This window comes from Typopeltis vanoorti, chromosome 9, assembly GCF_054136105.1.
Source record: "Typopeltis vanoorti isolate ZY-2024b chromosome 9, IOZ_Tvanoo_1.0, whole genome shotgun sequence".
Classification (NCBI taxonomy): Eukaryota; Metazoa; Arthropoda; class Arachnida; order Uropygi; family Thelyphonidae; genus Typopeltis; species Typopeltis vanoorti.
Window position 1 is genome coordinate 105,332,131 of NC_143557.1, and position 17,905 is coordinate 105,350,035.

The following is a 17,905-nucleotide window of genomic DNA, read 5'->3' on the forward strand; positions in this document are numbered from 1 at the left end:
AGGTGTTTTTGTACATTTTCACGAAAAAGGATGGATGGACGAAAATGGTATGAAATTATGGATAAATAATGTGTGGAACACGCGACCAGGCGGTATAATGAAGAAACGCAGTTTATTAGTATGGGATATGTTTCATAGTCATTTAACTGAGAATACTAAAATCTTCTAGAAAAAAATAACGCAAAAATTGATGTTATACCAGGTGGTTTAACTTCTATATTGCAACCACTAGACGTCTGCTTGAACAAACCATTTAAAGATCACATGCGAGAAGGGTGGAATTGGATGTTGACTGGTGAAAAATCATTTACAAAAGGTGGATCTATGCGCGCTGTTTCACTTGATATGTTGTGCAATTTTGTGATCAAAGCATGGAATAAAGTAAAAGTAAAGACTGTAATAAAATCGTTTAAAAAGTGTGGTATCTTAATCTTATGGATGGTACGGAAGATGATCTTTCGTGGGACACTGATGACGATGAAAACAAAATCAATTCACCGGATTCGAACTGGGATCCATATGATGATCATTTAAACAATGAATGTGAAGAACTATTTTCAACAGATGATGAAGAAAATTAACATGAAAATTGAGGTTAATAATTATTATTTGATTTTTAAGACTTACATCTATTGTAATATTTTAAATAAATTTATGTAACAAAAAATTAATCTGATTTGTTTATAAACACTGCCTGTTTTCTTATATAATGATATATTGTAACTACCTAAATGTTTATCCAGTCCGCGCGGTTAGCTTAGTGGCTTTGCGCTTCGCAACCATATGCCTGGGGAAGGAGTGTCCTAGGTTCGATTCCCGTCGGAGACGTGAGGAGCTGAAGGATCTTCCTCAGCCATAGCCAAGTTAGCCGGTCTTGGGCGCGGGCAGTAGGGTTTTTTCCGCCAGTTTATCTGGTGTTTTTCATCCCGCAAGCAGGCAAACCGGCCCCTTGAACACACAGGGATACAGCCAAGAATACCTTGAGGCATAGGAGTGACCATTCTATCCTCGTATTTCGGTTACGAAATCCAAGCATGCTTGGAAGGGTGTGGGCCTTAAAGGCCTGTTAAAAAGCCATTGGGATAGGATAAATGTTTATCCAAGAAATTAAGCTTCCCTTTTTATACTCGCCGTATAAGATGACCGATGATTTCGAGGGGTTTTCTGTAATATTTAAGAGTCGTCTTATACGTCGACATATACGGTATCACTAGTTAAGTTGTTAGTACCTACTACAATTGCGATCGCGTTTACTTTTCTGTTTTTGAATTGCATGTGCTATATTTTTAATTTTTGCTTCGAGAAAACTTGAAATTATAACCCGTTCATCAACAGCATGTTTTATAATAGAGTCATCATACCAAATAATATCATTCTTTTCAATCAACGTGACTTACTAACTTTTCTGATTCCGTATATGTTGTTTCTTATTTTGATGCTTAAGTTTGTTATCCAATCACAACGTAATCTCAAACTCAGTCCCGAGGAGAAGAACCCTACTTACCGTTCAAAAGATCTACTAATTCGGAAACAAACTTAAAAAAAAAAAAAAAAAAAAAAATAGAACTTCGAAATGACTTGTTTCTGGCGGCCTAGCGCTATCGAGGTAATTACTATTTCCATAGGACTACATAGGCACCTAATAAGAATAAAACCACTCAGGTGTCTGTTTATACAGCAGTTAGCTTGAACCCAGTATCAGTGGAGACGTAAGGATGGCCACTAATCCTTTATCTGTCTTTAAATTTTAATTAGGATTCATTTGGAGCTTTGTCTACTCCCTTTTGGAGAATAAAATGTATCATAGGAGTATTTATTTATTTTATAATTAAACGAACACGAGGTGTCATCACATGCTGTTAAATAGATTATATTAGCGAAAGGGGTGATGATGAAAGGGATTGGATTGGTAATAGATATGGTAATATTTATTATTATTCGAAAATTTTTGCGCTTGTTTCTTATCTATGTGTTTTTGGATTTGATGAGGAAAGGGAAGCAGTTTTTTTTTTTTACTTTACTTTCTTCATCAAGTGAAAATATTCTGTAGTCTTAACTAGTGTGTGTATTTTTAAACATGTGACTGAAGCTTAAAATAGCCGTTTTTGAAACTATAAACGGCAAGGCAAGTTTTATCATTAATTGGAATAAGTGTATGGCAGAGAAGGAAACACGTGCATTATTATAGCAATCCTGAAGGACAGTTACATGTGATATGCATAAATTATGAAAACAGCATTGAAAAATAATAAAGAAAATTATTTATATATATATATATAATTTAAGAGAGATGGTTTGCACTTAAATGGATTAGGAGCTTGGCATTTATCTTTATCTGGTCGATTTCAATCGAAGGTGAGTTAGCCGATCTCATACGGACGTAGCAGGGTTTTTTCTCCCGGAAACTCGGGTTTTTCATCCCGCATACATACAAATCGGCCCTTCAGAACACACGCAATTTACAGACAAAAATTACTAGTTGTGGTGGTGTTGGAGGTGGGCGGCAGATGGCGTTGATGGAGATGATTCGTAGTAGAGGTTAGGTGCAGAGACAGTTGTAGATGTCCTCCCACGATGAGTCTTCGGACTCCTTGGAGGTATCAGGAATAATAATAATAATAATTTAGAACATTTATTGATAAAGGACAGAGTAAAGGGTCATAAACAGGGAAATGGGATATGCTAGGGAGGCAGGTGATAGAGTCAGCTGTAAATAGTACTAAGGTCATTAATTGCTGTGATATTTGGGATTAATTGTTCGCAGAATGTTAACAGTATACAGAGTGGGATAATTCGCACACAGGGAGTATTGCAGTTTATGTATACTAATGCTCGAAGTATTAGGAATAAGTGTGAAGAATTTTTGTCATTACTTAGTACAACATGGCCAAAAATTATAGGAATTAGCGAAACTTGGTTAACCAAGAATGATATAGTTATTGGGATTGAATGTAAGGGGTACAGTATTTTCAGGCAGGACAGAGATGACAGAATGGGAGGAGGGGTTTTATTAATGATAGACGAAACATTAAAGCCCAAAAAGATAGAAGTACCTCACTGTGACAGGTATGTAGAGGGCAGTTCATTAGACGCTGTTTGGTGTGAGATAGAGATTAACAAGGCAAAATATGTAATTGGTTGTTGCTATAATCCAAGGGGAATAAGGGAGAATGTATATAGCATGTATTGGCAAATTAGCACGATGAGTGAAGGTCGAGTAATTATTAATGGGGATTTTAACTTTGGGGACATAGATTGGGGGAAGGAATGGTCACGAGGAACAAAGGAAATGGAGTTTATACAGTTGTTAAGAGATAATTACCTGAGACAGCATGTGATGGAAGGGACGAGAGATTCTAGAGTGTTAGATCTGGTCATAACATCGGAGAACATATCAATAAGTAATTTAGTTACAATGTCTCCACTTGGGGGAAAGCGATCATGTGGTCTTGACCTGGGAGATTGAAAGACGTGCTGAATATTCTATTAAGAATGGGTATATGTGGAATTACAAGGCTGGTGATTATGGCAAGCTGAGAAGTCACCTTTCAGCTGTACTATGGCATGAGAAATTCAAGGGGAGAGATGTTGATGGTGCGTGGGAGATTCTCAAGGAGTATTTGAAGAAAGCTGTATCAGACTGTATTCCCAGAGTCAGAAGGAGAAATCAAATAGGAGTAAAATGGATGAATAATACTATTAAACAGGAGTTGCAGATAAAGAAAAGGTTGTGGAGGACGTATAAAGAAAAAGGTGAGTGTTCCAATGAGCAATATAAGGTACAGCAAAGAGAGTAACCTGTATGGTAAGGAAAGCCAAAGCTAATTATGAGAGGAAGCTAGCTGATGAATCCAAAAGAAACATTAAAGAGTTCTTTCGCTATGTGGCTAGTAAAAGGAAGAATATCCATGGAAAGATCACTTTAAAAAAGTGTTGATGGTAGGGAAATTACTGAAGCTAATCAAATAGCTGAGTTGCTTAGTGATCATTTCGCAAAAGTGTACCTTCTTCATAGTGATAGTGCAGTGTCAGATGTGCCATTGACTGATGAAATAGATAGATGAAATTGAGGTGCGTAATATATTAAAGAACCTTCATGCTAACACTGCCATTGGGTTAGATGGCATATCGGCCCATGTGTTATGAGAATGTGCAAGAGAATTAGCAACTCCTCTAACCAGAATGTTTAATTTAAGCCTCAGTTCTGGTAAAGTGCCAATAGAGTGGAAAGAGGGGAAAATAGTTCCATTGCACAAGGGAGGCTCCAAGACTGAGGTTGCAAATTATAGACCAATCAATATATCTGGAGTGGTGGTTAAGATTTTGGAGAAATTGGATAAAATTAGAATTCAGGACTGGGTGGACAGCAATATGATACTTTATAAGGGGCAACATGGTTTTGTGAAGGGTAGGTCTTGCCTAAGTAATTTGCTTACTTTCTATAATAAAGTAACAGTGGAGTTGGATAAAGGAAATCCTTACTCAGTGATACTGCTTGACTTTGCAAAGGCTTTCGACAGGATTCCACATGGAACTCTGTTACATAAATTAGAGCAAATGGGTTTGGATCCGAAGATGGTGATTTGGATTAAAGGATGGCTGGCGGACAGATATCAAAGAGTGGTTTACGGAGGAGCTGAGTCCAGGAAAAGGCAAGTGACTAGTGGTGTACCTCAGGGCTCAGTTCTTGGTCCTCTATTGTTTAATTTGTACATCAATGATATTGGAAATACCTTGAATGGAAATATCCACTTGTTTGCTGATGATGCAAAATTGGGAAGATCGATAATCAATTCAAATGATGTGGATATTTTACAGGATGACTTAAATAGGCTGACAGTATGGACTGAGGTAAATGGCTGTCAGTTCAACGTGGCTAAGTGTAAGGTGATGCACTTCAGGAGGATGACATCGCATGCTGTTTACTATATTAACAGAACTGAACTGCAAGAAGTTGATGAGACAAGTGACTTGGGAGTTATTGTGGACAGAGAACTTAAGTTTAAAGGGCATATTGCAAAGATTGCCAAAACATCACATCAAATTACATGGTTGTTGAGGAACACACTAACAAGCAGGGATAGGGAAGTTATTGTTCCACTCTATAAGGCATTAATAAGGCCGCATTTGGACTATTGTGCACAGATCTGGTCGCCAGGATTTCTTGGTGATGCGGAAGTGGTGGAAAGGATTCAGAGGCGGGTTACAAAGATTGTTGCAGGTCTGTGGGATGTTCCTTATGTGGATAGATTGATGATCTGTGGGCTCCAAAAACTAGCTGATAGACATAGGAGAGGAGATATGATAGAGGTATTTAAATTGTTTAAGGGATTTTACAGGATTGATACTGATGATATTCTTAAGACCAGTGCAGGATGTGAGAGAGCGAGGGGCCATCCCTGGAGATTGTGTATGAGTGTGGTTAACAAGGGTGTTAGGACTAGATTTTTTACTTGGAGGGTTGTGAATGGGTGGAATGCTTTGCCAGAGGTGGTTGTGAATGCTTGAACTGTGAATGAATTTAAGGAGAGGTATGACAGGTATTGTGTAAATAATGGTTAGTGTGTCAATGTCGGGTCTCCTGCGATGAGTCTTTTGACTCTATGGAGACACCATTAAAATAATAATAATAATTTTTTTTTTTTGTAAAACATGAACTGAAGATAAATGGAAAAAGTCCGCTACTGTTTATTGGGTCACATTTCTAAATAATTTGGTAACCAAGGAAGGATGGTAAATTAAAAGTGAAAAAAAAAAAATAATGGTGGGATTGGATAGAGGTTATTGTACTGCTGCTTTGTGTACTAGTATGATACTTCACCAAAAGCTGCAATAATGGGTATATTTTACACTTACTGTAACACTGAATACACATCATTGATTCTTCTTGAAATATTCACAGCTAATAGCAAGCAGGTCTGAACTCATCATTCTGATAAAAGAGTGCTGCTGGCCTAGTTGGCCGAGTGTAAGTGTATCCACTCTTCAGCCAAAAGGCTGCGGGTTTGAATCCCACTGTGGGCATGGATGTTTGTGATTGTGAAAATACTAGTGGTGGGCAGCAGATTATTCATTCCTCTTCCCTAAAATAATAATAATCACATAATTATCTGCCCATTTAATTCAAACATTGCTATTCAATATGTTTCCTTGGTCAGATTTTTGTGTAGCTTTTTGCTATGATCCATTGTTGAAATTTCTGAAACAGAAAACTACATGGACACTAAAATACACAAATAATTTGCAGCCTAAAATTAATTATTTACAAGCTGATATTTTGCTAGCTTAAGTTGGCATCATCAGAGGTACTATAACAATACACACTGAGTGAAGATAAACAAAATTATCTCGATAACAAGGCTGGTTTCATGTATGAAAAGTGGCAGTGGCACTCTTATGGTGATTTCTGTTATTAATGATGATGGATAGATAGGGCAGTGTACCAAAATTTATGCAAGATCATATACCATCAGTTTTGTTACAGTTACTTGAGTTCTGTAGAACTTGTACTGCTTCCAAGAACATTCCAATTTAAACATAGATGAGTGAAATAGCCTATCTTTCTTCCTTCTGATGAAATGGTCTTTCTCCAGGGTATGTTTTGAGAATCTGTTTTTTGGTTTGCTATTCCAGATGTATTTTTTATGCTCTTTTTTTCCATACCAAGATAGTCAGTGCATCTTGTTTATCTGAAATACTGAGTTCCACACTAGCAGGATATAAATGCTGTAGATACTGCAGAAGAGAAGGTCCTGGTGATCCTTTAGAAGTTTGTATACTGTTCTGATTCTCTGTTTTAGGAGGGAGCCCAGTTTTTCTGTTGTACCTTTGATATGACCTTTGATGTTGACTAGATATGACAACAGTGAATTGAGAAGGAAAGCAGAGATAATGAATAGCAAGATGGCTGAGTTGTGGGAGGCAAAGGGGATTCAATTTGGAAATCTGTGGAGTGAATTTGAAGGAAAGTTGGAATGGTTTAAAGTTGATGGATTGCATTTGAATGGGTTTGGTGTTGGTCATTTAGAAAGGCTATTGTTTTCTGAGAAGGCACAGAGTCGAGAAGTCATCATCATCATCATCATCAAATTCCTGCCATGTACCCTCAAGGGGTGTACAGGATATGATAGTACTACATGAAAAAAATTACATCATTATTAATTTCCTATCTACAATTTTCCTCCAAATCAGTCTGTTACTTGTCAACACTCCAATATTATCAGATCTTATATTTCTATCGTCTAAAGCACTTTGTACCGTATCAATCCACCTATATCTTGGTCTTCCTCTCGGTCGTTTTCCTGCCAACCTGGCAGAGAACACTTGTTTTGCTAATCTTTCCTCTCCCATTCTATTTAAGTGACCATACCATCTGAGATTAGCTCTGGTAACGCATTCCTGGATGCTGACAATGTCAAGTTCTTTCCTAATATCCTCATTTTTAATATGATATTGCCATTGATGCCATCTGTTCACGCCTCTAATCTTTCTCAGGACTCTCATATCTGCGGTCTCTAGTCTTTGGTCAAGTGTTTTACTTCTGACCCAGCTCTCAGATCCATAAGTTAAAATTGGTTTGAACACAGTCTTGTATACAGCTAATTTAGTGTTCCGACTAATTTCTTTCTTATTCCATATGAATTTATTCAATTGACTTCCCACGATACCAGCTTTGCTGATTCTGTTGTCTATTTCTATATTTAGTTTACCATCTTCAGTAAAAATTGTGCCTAAGTAGCTGAAATGTTTTACTTGTTCCACAGGTTCTCCATTCACAACACAGTTGACATTTTCAATGATTCTGCCTATTTTCATTGTCTTTGTCTTTTTATTGCTGACCTTCATACCATATCTATTACAACAGCTATTCAATTTAGTCAGAGAATCTTGCAGACTTCTAGCGGATTTATTTAGAAGTATAACATCATCCGCATAAAGCAAAGAGCTGACATTAACATCTCCAATTTTGATATCAGGTTTAATACCACATTCCTTCATAATGTGATCCATATAGATAATGAATAACAGAGGGGATAATGTACATCCTTGTCTCACACCAGATTTAACATTAAACCATCTTCCTGTACTTCCTTCAATTCTAACTGCTGACTCACAACTCAAATAAAGACTAAGTATTGCTTGATATAATGCCCCATTGACACCATATAACTGCAGCGTATTGAATAGCTTCTCTCTTGGCACCTTGTCATATGCCTTTTCTAAATCGACAAAACTTAAATACAGATCTTTGTTATATTCCCATGCTTTCTCGACTATTTGTCGTAAAGTGAAGATCTGATCCTGACAGCCTCTATTTGGCCTGAATCCAGCTTGTTCTTCACCAAGCTTTTCTTCCACAATTCTTCTCAACCGTTTCTCAAGTATACTTGCATAGATCTTGCCAGGAACACTCAGTAGGGAAATACCTCTGTAATTCTCACATTCAGTTTTATTTCCCTTTTTATATATGGGTACTATGAGAGCTCTACTCCAATCATCGGGAATTCGTCCCTCTGTCCAGGCTTTCTGAACTATGCAGTGCAGCCACTGTAAGACTCTTATACCACCATACTTCAGCATTTCTGGTCGAATATCATCTACTCTTGCTGCCTTTCCACATTTCAAGCCTTTGATGGCTTTTTCTACTTCAAGTATGGATATGTATTCCTGACTGCATGCCTGGTCAGTGTTTTTTATCACTGTGCTGTCATCACTGCTTGTTTCATTTAGCAGTTTTTCAAAGTAATTACTCCATACTTCAAGGATATCTTTTTCTCCTGTTTTCATTTCACCTTTATCATCTCTAATTCCTTTTACAGCACTCTTTCCTCCATTCCTAAGCTTCTTCAACAACCTCCAGAATATTTTGCCACCTTCTTGATATTTATTTTCTATATTCTTGCCAAAGTCCTCCCATGACTTTTGTTTAGCTAGTTTTACACACTGTTTAGCTTTCTTACATTTGTCTCTGTATTCTGTAAGAGTAAAAGCTGACTTATTTGCCAGGAACTTTTGATATGCTTTCTTCTTTTCCTTCACTGCTTCTTTAACTTCCTGTGTCCACCAGGGAGTTCTGATTTTTTTATCTTTGCACACAACTTCACCACATGCCTCTCTGGCAGAATCAATCAATGTTTCCTTCAGAGTTTGCCACTGAATCTCCAAGGTTTGATTCCTGTTCTCAAACTCTTTCATTTTCTTTTCAATAATATTTCTGTATTTTAGTCTACAGTTTACATCTGAGAGCTGCTCAACTTTTATTCGCTTTAAAACTTTCTTACATGTTATTCTTTTCAATATGAAATTCAATTTTATCCTGCTCAAGACTAAATAGTGATCACTTCCAATTTCAAATCCTCTGTACACTCTGGTGTCCTGCACCAGGGAGAAAACATCACTATCAACAATAACATAGTCAATGAGACTTTTCTTATTCCTAGCCTCTTCTCTCCATGTGAATTTGTGCACATTTTTATGTTGGAACATGGTGTTAGTAATAACCAGTCCATGTCCTGAGCAGAAATCCAACAGATATTTGCCATTATTATTAGCTTTGCTCTTTTCTCCAAATTTTCCCAAAATATTTTTGTATGTCTCACAATCATTTCCTACTCTACTATTTAGATCCCCAACAAGGACCAACTTTTCCTTTTTCATTGTGTCAGTTGCTTTTTCTAAAGCCTCAAAAAATTCCTCCACTTCTACCTTAGTAGAACCTTCTGTGGGACCATAGGCACAAATAAGTCTCATTGTCCAGTTCCCCATTCTCATATTTGCCCACATTACTCTACTTGAGACTGACTGCCATTCAAGAAGATTAGCCTCGTATTTTGTGTTGAATACTATGGCTACTCCTTCTTTTCCTTGATTGTTATTGCCTGAATATAACATTTTGTATTTATTGCTCAGAAAGATCTCACCAGTTTTGGTCTTTTTTGTTTCAGTCACCCCTATTATGTCGATCTGGTACTTATCTAATTCCTCAGCTAGCTCCATTTCTTTGCCATTCAGGCTTCTTACGTTGATAGTACCGATCTTTAACTCTGGTGATGTTGAGTTGGGGTTTGTTTTCAGATTTGTTCCAGTAGCTGACTTTTTGCTGTTCGCCCTGGTTCCCTGGCGAAAACAACGGGGGCCTTGTTTAACCTGGCGATGCCCCAGCCGGCATGAAATTTTGTCATGTTGTACCATCATTTTTTATTTTGGTTTAACCAATAAGAATACAATTTGGTCGGCTAAATCCCAAATTGCCAGCCCATCCTCGTTCGTTCAGTATCAAAGTAGATACCCAACAGGGTGCACCACGAGAAGGTGAGGATTGGACATTAGGTCAGAAGCCCTGGTCGGTTCTCCGCATTCCTTTAAAGGCTATGTGGAGGTCTCCTCTCAGTTATACAGCTTTGACCCTTAAGCACCCCGAGTCGAGAAGTTAATGTAGTAAATGACCAGAATCTACTTGTAAAGCAGGATAGCACAACTAAATGGATTGTACGACAGGAGGAAGGTGGATATGAGGTTGAAGATGTAGTTTCAGCAGCACAAGGTGATGGAATGCATAAAGGTGAGGATGAGACAGACAGGAATGGAAATCAGAGTCAGGATCAAGAGTGGTTGGACCTAAGAGAGAGATGTGGTATAGCAGCTAGAATAGAGAATGTTGGTGCTGGTAGAATGGCCTCAAGAAAACAGGAATTGTTGTTTGTACACAAATGTAAGAAGTATTCGAAAGAAGAGAGTTGAGTTTGTTGCATTGATTGAGTCAGTATGCCCAAAGATAATTGTAATAAGTGAAACTTGGTGGACTGAGGAGGATGTGATGTCAGGAATAGAAATAGAAGGATATGTAATTTTCTGGAAGGATAGAAATGTGAAAAGAGGAGGGGGAGTGCTGTTAATGATTGCAGGGGAATTGTGTCCACAGAGCAAGGAAGTTGATAGTGCTTGCACAAATTTTGAATCAGTGTGATGTGAAGTTGAAATAAACAGGTAAGTATATCTGATAGGATGTTGTTATAGCCCAGAGAATGTAGAGAATACTGATTGTGAAATGCCCAAGCAAATTAGTTGGGCACATAAAAAGAAAGTGATCCTAATGGGAGACTTTGATCACAGGAATATAGAATGGAAGGAAGAGATAGTGTATAGCAGTGGTGTTCAGCCTTTTTTATTACGTGAGCTACTTTTCTATAAAAAGTTATTCGCCGATCTACTCTCTTATATATAAGTTATTCGCCGATCTACTCTCTTATATAGATCACGTTCCCCCAACCTGATATCTGATTACACACAAATAAACAACTGAAAAAAATACACAACTAAAAACTTTGTGTATTTAAAAGTTTATTTATCACTTTTAATTATTTCAATACAGCAAATATTTTAATACAACAACAACAACAAAAAAAAATATTGGAATAAAATATTTATTTCTCTATTTTGGAAAACCAAAGTTAGAAAAAACAACAGATTGATTACAAACTCACAAGTTACAGGAAATGCTGGGTGATTTAAAAAAAAAAAGTTAATGTGAAATTTGGCATTGTTTGGACCTCGCAATATTTTCATAGTCAAGTTGATATGAAAAAGTGGCCAATCGCAGACAATCATCTAAATGATCATTTGTAATTTGGTTTCTTAATTGATTTTTTATAACGGTCATATTTGAAAAAGCGGATTCTGACAAGTATGTCGATCCGAAACACGACAGAATTTTTCACACAATATCAGTTAATATTGGGAATTTTTCATGTGCATACTTCCAAATGACTTCATTGTTTATTGATTTTAAATGTAAACTATTCTGAATGTTTATTATCTCAAGTTCTACTTCAGCTTGGTTTATATCAAATGGCCCACTAATTTTATTTGAAATTTCTGTGATGTTCAAGTTTTCTTGAAATGGATTATTGATAAAAGATACAATCATTTCAGTTTTATTAAAATCTTTAAGTCTTGAATTTATTTCTTCCTCAACTAATTCTATTTCACGTATAAATTCTTTTAAATCAGAAGCATTTCTTGATTTTTATTATTATTATTATTATTACGGGTATCTCCATGGAGTCAGTAGACTCATCGCGGGAGACCCAAACTAGCAAAACAATATCTGTCATATCTCTTCTTGAATTCATTTACAGACGAAGAGCTCACAACTAAGTCAGGCAATGAATTCCACTCATTCACCACCCTCCAGGCAAAAAACCTTGTTCTGACACCTTTGTTAACCACACTCTTCTTTAATTTCCAGAGATGACCTCTTGTTCTTCCATCACTATTACACAGCTGAAACATTTCCCCTGCATCAATCCTATAAAAACCTTTTAGTAATTTGAATGTTTCTATCATATCCCCTCTTCTTCGCCTATCAACCAATCTCTGCAATCCACAAGCTCTCAATCTATCAACGTAGGGAGCATTTTTTATATCACTCACCAACTTGGTCACTCTTCTCTGAACCCTCTCCACAGCCTCCTCATCTCCAAGGAATCCAGGTGACCAGACCTGAGCACAGTAATCCAAATGTGGAAGTATCAATGCTTTATAAAGGGGAATAATAACCTCTTTATCTCTGGATGTCAGTGTGTTCCTCAACAACCAAGTAATCCTATGTGCAATCTTAGACACCTTAGCAATGTGTCCTCTGAACTTCATCTCCCTATCTACCAATACCCCTAAGTCCCTAGTCTCATCAATCTCTTGGAGTACCTTTCCATCGATGTAGTACACAGCTGGTAATCTTTTAATCCCAAAATGCATGACTTTACACTTTTCCACATTGAACTGACATCCATTTTCTTTTGCCCATTTTACCAGCTTATTTAAATCCTCCTGCAAACTTTCAACATCAGCTTGATTTTTTATTGCACTACACAACTTTGCATCATCAGCAAACAACTGAATATCTCCCTTTAAGCCGTTTCCTATATCATTTATATACAAATTAAACAACGTCGGCCCAAGCACAGAGCCCTGAGGCACACCACTGGTCACCTGCCTCATTCTGGATTCGGCTCCTCCATACACCACCTTATGGTATCTCTCCCTGAGCCATTCTCCTATCCATATCACCAATTTAATATCCATTCCCATCTGCTCCAATTTGCGTAACAGTGTTCTATGGGGTATCCTGTCAAAAGCCTTAGCAAAATCCAGAAGTACCACTGTGTAGCCAGTTCCTTTGTCCAACTCAGATGTTATTCTATTATGAATAGTTAATAGATTGCTAAGGCAGGATTTTGTTCAAAAAATTTTAATAAATATGGGAGATGTGTAAATTCGTGGTCATTTATATTTTTCTTTAATAAAAGTAAGTATTGTTGGAAAGTTTTTATTGAACTTAACATCTCAATTAAATTTTTATCTCTACCTTGTAACTCTAAATTGCTTAATTTCGTACAGAAATCTACTGAAAATGATAAGTGTAACAACCATCTTTTATCACTCAATTGTGGATAAATATCTCCTTTTTCATCAAGAAAAATTTTTATATCGTTAATTAATACAAGAAATCTTTCTAAAAATTGACTTCTGCTGAGCCAGTGAACATTATTGTACAACAGAAGTTCCCTATCATCATCTGCCTGTAATTTAAATAACCACCGTTACAGGGCTTTTCCTCGAACAGAATTTACAATTTTAAATGTAATATCCAAAACATCTTTTGTGTTTAATCTTTTATTACAGTACTTGTTGGTGAATAATACAGTGGTACATTAAAAAATCTGGATATTTGTCATCGTTTTTACATAATGAAATGAAACCAGATTTATTACTTACCATTGCAGGAGCACCATCAGTAGTAATAGCCACAAGTTTAAAAAGCAGAAGTTTGTGTTGTTTCACAAATTCATCAAATGCCGAAAAAATGTCTTCTCCCCTAGTCCTTCCCAATAACGGTATAATTTTAAAAAGTTCTTCTTTACTTGAATAATCTTGAAATACCATGTGAATAAATACCATTAACTGAGCAATATCAGTGAAGTCATTTGATTCATCAAATTGTAATGAAAACGCAACACACTGGTGAATGTCTGACATTAACTTGGCCTGGAAACTTTTCTCCGGCAATTGGAACTCTTCCTTTCGGGAATTTGAAACCTTGTCTGCAGCCTAGAAGTAGTCTCTCTCTCTAGCTATGTCTTGAACCGAGAAGCTCCTTTCTGGAAGGGGGAAACTCCTCTTTCAAGCAACGTGGATCCAGGCAGTCTCTCTGACAGCGACTCTGGACCGGGCGGCCTCCTCTCTGACAGCAATTCTGAAACTGGCACCTGCTTGCTTCAGTCCCTTTTTATTAGGCCTCCTCTGAGACCTCGCATGACGTTTGGCAACCCCCAAAGAATCGGTATGAGTCTTTCATCTTAAGTTTCAAGTTCGGCACGCCTTTTGTTCTCCTCCGCTTTTTTTTAATTGTAAGTTGCCGGCCATCGGAAAGTTGTTTGAACTCTCTTTCTGACTGACTTCGGAGATGTTTACACTTAGAGCCTGCAAGCCTTTCTCATACATACAAGTTTCAATAACAGTCTTTCTAATGTCACCATGTACAGCTTTGCCGACAAAAACATTGCCTTTGTTTTTAACACTCTAACATATTCTTATTAAAGCAGTATATACAGTTAGCTTCAAAAGAGTTATTTACAAAAACATCTAATACAAACTATACCGAGACAAACAAAGTTTATTTTTTTACAATATTCAGATGGGACTTAGCCTAAGTAAAAATTCGATGTAATGTGCTTTGGAATATTTAATATTTAAGCTACAATCGAGTTTTTACACTTTGCTTATAATCATATTCATTCGGCTCGCTGTTTGACTTCCACTGATCCAAATTAATTCATTTACCCAGACTTATAAGAAAATTAACTGATTTGACAATTTTAACGAAAAATAAATAAACAATAACAATACACTTAAAGCAAATTAAAAATAATACAAAATAATGATAAATAAAATATTATGTTTTCAGTTTTAATTAAATTTGTAAGTAAGGAGGAATACACAAGAGATATCGACCAAAAATCACTCTGCGATCGACGGGTTGATCGTTATCGATGGGTTGAACACCCCTGGTGTATAGGAACAAGGAGAGTGAGTTTGTTGAATTTCTAGGAGATAAATATCTTAAGTAGGATATGAATGAAGCAACTTGAGGCTTTAATGTCATGAATTTGATGATAACTTCACAAGATGGTGTTGTTAATTAGGTGTTGACACTGCCACTGGCTTGTGAAAGTGATCATGAGGTGCTTGTTTGGGAAGTGATGAAACCAGAAAAGGTTACTGCAAGAAATGAATATATGTTGAAGTATAAAGCAGGTGATCATAGAAAGCTCTGTGGTCAGTTAGCATCAGTTCGTTGGGTAGATGAGCTGAGTGGAAAAAATACTGACAATGCATGGAAACTCACAAGGCAGTATCTGACAAACATAATATATAACTGCATCCCAAGGGTTAAGCGAGTAAATAGAGTAGGAGTGGAATGGATGAAGAGTGAAATCTAGCAAGCTATGCTGGAAAAGAAAATGCTATGGAGGAAGTACAAGACAGTTGTTATGATCAGTTCCATGAAGATTATAAAGTTCAGGCTAGAAAGGTGACGAGCATGGTAAAGAAAGAAAAGGCACAGTATGAGGGGAGATTGGCTGATCAGGCCAAGGTTAACTCATGGGAATTTTTCTGCTATATGACAAGCAAGAGAAAGAATAATTATGGCTGGTTGACACTGGTGGATAGTCATGGCAGCAGAATAACAGTTGCAAAGAATATAGTGGAATTATTGAACTGGTGCAACATATAGAAGAATATATATGATGCAGTGCAATATATGGAAGAGAGGCAAGTATTAAGAGAAATGGAAGTGAAAGGTGTATCAGGTGTTGGTTGGATTAGATGTTAATAAGGCTGTGGGAATGAATGACATATCACCACATATTCTTAAGGAATGTGCACCACAGTGTGCTATGCCCTTGATCTGGTTATTTAATGAAAGTCTTGCAGTGGATAGGGTTCTTAAGGAGTGGAAAGAAGGCAATATAGTGCCACTCTACAAGCATGATTCTAGAACATAAGGTTCCAATTATAGACCAGTCAGTATAACTATATATATAACACTCTATAACATTCTTGATGATGATCAGCATGGATTTGTAAAGGATAGGTTCTGTTTTCGCAATTTATTTGCATTCTATGATAGGATAATGGGTATATTAAATAAGGGAGAATCATATTCAGTGATATTCTTTGATATTCTTAGACTTTGCAAAAGCATTTGATAGATTACTACATGATAAGTTTGTGTACAAGCTGCAGAGGATGGGATAGATAGCATATTGGTTAGATGGATCAGAGATTAGCTCTCTGAATGATACCAGCAGGTTGTGTATGATGGAGCAGTGTCTCAAGAAAAGGAGGGTAATCAGTGGTTTGTCTCAGGGTTTGTCTCAGTGTTGCAAAGGTTGCACATCATAGTGCTGCTATGTTAAGAAGTAACTCTAACATGCAAGGATAAGGAAAATCTAGTCGCCTGCTTTTTCAGTGTGATGTGAAGACTTTGGAGAGGGGTCCAGAAGTGAATGAATAAAATAACATTAGTGGCTAGGTTCTTAAGAACCTAGTCGCTACACAAAACCAGCCACTAAAGGAAAAAATGGAACTTTCAAGCTACGTAAACGAAGATATCTGGATGATCCTAGAAAAGATTACGGACAACATAGCAAGCCACATCCTCCAAACAAAGAAAGAAAACTTAATTTCCAAATTCCAAAGACTAAAAGAATGACAAAACCAGCCGCCATATTCAAAGTTCTCCACGGTGAACAACAACAACCAACCAGAAGCAAGAAACAACAGGAGCCACCAATCACCCACATGTATCAATAACATAGTCAACCTATCTAACCATGCTCTAAACAAAGACGAAATCTCTATACTTAACAAAGATTTAAATTTTGCTATAGCACCGAAATCGATAAAACTTGAATTTATTTATAATATTGAAAGAGGCCTAAGATTCATCCCAGGATTCATTCATCAGCTTGTTTGTTGGAGGTCTGAAATAACTTGTAAAAAGTTCCATGTTATAAATGTGTTTAATATAAAACACACACACACACACACACACACACACACACACACACACGTGCCTATCATGTTCATTAACATATGTAGTAATAAAAATAAGCACTAATAGATTAAAGAAGTGATACTAAACCTCACAATACACAGATTACTTCAGGTCTTAAAATGTGAATAGTTTGATTGAGAAGGAGGAAGGTGAGCACGAGGAAGTGATGGACTTGATGAATCCCAAATGAAAGTAGGATACTTGGAGAATAGAGGTACTGAGAGAGAACGTGGCAGATATGAGAAATGAGTTGAAAGACTAATTGATGTGAGACAAATTGATGTGAGATATGATAATGCAGAATTGAATAGGAGAGAAGCAGTAATGAATGACATAATAGTGAGAATGTGTCTAAAGAGAGAGAGAGAGATCTGCAATATGTGCATGCTTGGAAAGCATTTGAGGATAGAAGAGAGCTGTATGCAAGAGATGAACTGCATTTTAACATGAATGGACGTCACCTGGAGATTGTGATTCTCTGGGCAAATGAGTGTTAGAACAGGAAAAACTAAAGTCACCAGGTTGATGGTAGCAGGGATGCCTCTCATGGTCATAGTTACTTGAGAGATAGGAGAATGTATAGTATAGTGCAGATTCAAATGGAGTCTGGAAGGAATAATAATAGGTACGGAAATGTCGACACTTCATCGATGTTTGATTATGCAAATACCAGGAGTATTAGGAAAAAAGAAACTATAAGTTGGAAGCATTGATAGCTTCATACTCCTCCAGAGATTATTCGAATCAGTGAAACTTAGTTGACATAAGATTATTATTCAGGCC

The 17,905-nt window shown here is 36.8% G+C and overlaps 1 protein-coding gene across 2 annotated transcripts in view; it reads left to right on the forward strand.

The window, feature by feature from the left end:
- The first annotated feature begins 1,768 nt into the window (after positions 1-1,768).
- Positions 1,769-17,905, forward strand: part of LOC150103377 (D-aspartate oxidase-like) — a 160,723-nt gene continuing 144,586 nt past the window's right edge. For both annotated transcript variants that reach the window (XM_090398110.1, XM_090398111.1), the window contains exon 1: positions 1,769-1,921. The gene's annotated coding sequence lies outside the window, so the exon portion shown is untranslated. The remainder of the gene's footprint in view (positions 1,922-17,905) is intronic.